This window comes from Setaria italica, chromosome IX, assembly GCF_000263155.2.
Source record: "Setaria italica strain Yugu1 chromosome IX, Setaria_italica_v2.0, whole genome shotgun sequence".
NCBI lineage: Eukaryota > Viridiplantae > Streptophyta > Magnoliopsida > Poales > Poaceae > Setaria > Setaria italica.
Window position 1 is genome coordinate 55,202,726 of NC_028458.1, and position 1,834 is coordinate 55,204,559.

The following is a 1,834-nucleotide window of genomic DNA, read 5'->3' on the forward strand; positions in this document are numbered from 1 at the left end:
GCCATCCACGTCTCCAGTGATGAATTAAAAAAACAAAAAAAGGACATTAAAAGCTACAGGAAAGTTCCTCCTCTGATCACACATGCATACATGCGTGAAGTGTAATTTCCAACAACAATTGTTCATCTTAAGATTCACTTTACATCACAATTATTAGTAGCACCAGATTACAATCTTACATTACAATAATCTTACAGAATAGAGAAAGTTTGCACTATTGGCCAATCACAGTAAGTCACTAACCATCACACCATTGGCTGCTTCTTAAGTATCCCTATCCTACACAGATGATGGACAATTCATTGTACAATATCAAACAAATAATCCCTTAGTGTTTCTGTAGACGAACCTGCATAATTTCTCCTCTTAGCTTGACAAGCTTCAGTTCATCCTCAAAGCTGCATGTTCATATATGGTGTGTCGGTGTGTAAGTGTGCATATTTTGATATACTAATGCATCCAAGCTATAGTCACCAAAATGGACGTATTCATCAAGCAGAACATAATTGTCTAACAGAATGCACATGGTACCAAAATGGACGTATTCAACAAAATGCATGTACCTGGAGCTTATTTAGTGCCATGGTACCAACAACAAACGATTAACAGAATGCACATGAGAAGAACATATGATCTGACCAAAAACATTTGCATTATCATCAAAGGGTAATCTGACCAAAAACACAAGAATTATGTTACAGTCATGCACAAATATAGATATGAATAACTTAAAAGGGATAAGCAATTTGCACTCTAACAACAGTTAGATAACATATGAATTGGTGCTGTCCCAAATTTTCATTTGAAGCTGCTGAAGATGGGCCGAGATAATTCTGGGCAGGAGATAATATGGTTAAAACTCTTTTGAATAGCTCCAGACTTAAATGCTTACTAATCATTTTCACTTAACAGCCCACAATTGAAAGTGCAGTTGTATTGATATGTAATTCTAATCCATACAGCTGAAATAGATAGAAAATTCAGTGATGGGTAGATACCTTGGTTTTTAATCACTCTTTCTCTCTGGTTGCTTTCTTATACTTGTCTTTGTAGAACACTATTTCATGCTTCCAAACCTACTCATCCGAGTATATAACTATACATACATAACACACATAATTTTTTTGACAAAATTTTCCTTGGCATAATCAGCTATCAGGTCATCAATATCCAGCTTGAATGGAGCCATATCCATATTTGCAGTGATGGCCTGAAAACTGTATAAGAAAATAATTGCTCACTTGATTGGTGATAAAAATGACAATGAATTAGTGTCAGCTAGCAGTGCATAATGTAATGAATGTGTAAAGCACAAATTGTTTTGAATATGCAAGGCAGAAAGAATTCACCATTAGAATAACCATTTATTTTCACAATTTCCTTTGCCATATCTACACACATCAACTAAAGCACGCTTCCTTCCAGCTTCCTGCACATATGCCATTCAAAAGCAAGCTCAAGATCAGAAAGAACACAAGAACTGGTTCACATAACTGGTCGACCAAGGTAACCAGGGGCGTAGCCAGGAATTCGTTTTTTCATTGTTAGGGGAGACCAACAGTGCTAATTTTTGTAAAAATTTCATCAAATTCAAAATTCTTAATGCAAAACTCCTGGCCATAGGGGGGGCCTGGCCCCTGCCAGACCCCCCCCCCCCCCCCCAATCCCTCCCAAACTGAAAGGAAATACGTTCAAATCCCCCAAAAAAGGAAATGGAAACCCCCCGAATCCACACAAAAAAAAAGGGAAAATGCAATGGAAATTGGAAGGGAACACCCCAACTTTTTGAAAATTTTTGTCCATGGCACATTCTATATTGGAAATTTTGGACACT

The 1,834-nt window shown here is 37.1% G+C and overlaps 1 long non-coding RNA gene across 3 annotated transcripts in view; it reads right to left on the reverse strand.

Moving 5' to 3' along the window:
* Window positions 1-46: 46 nt before the first annotated feature.
* Window positions 47-1,834, reverse strand: part of LOC101767862 — a 2,668-nt gene continuing 880 nt past the window's right edge. Inside the window, exons 2-4 of one of the 3 annotated variants that reach the window (XR_001164849.2) lie at window positions 1,350-1,429; window positions 999-1,217; window positions 47-671 (exon numbers count right to left, since the gene is read on the reverse strand). This is a non-coding gene — a long non-coding RNA (uncharacterized LOC101767862). Of the gene's footprint in view, window positions 1,218-1,349; window positions 1,430-1,834 lie in introns of all 3 variants that reach the window. The other 2 variants (XR_002676090.1, XR_002676089.1) reach the window with 2 other exon arrangements.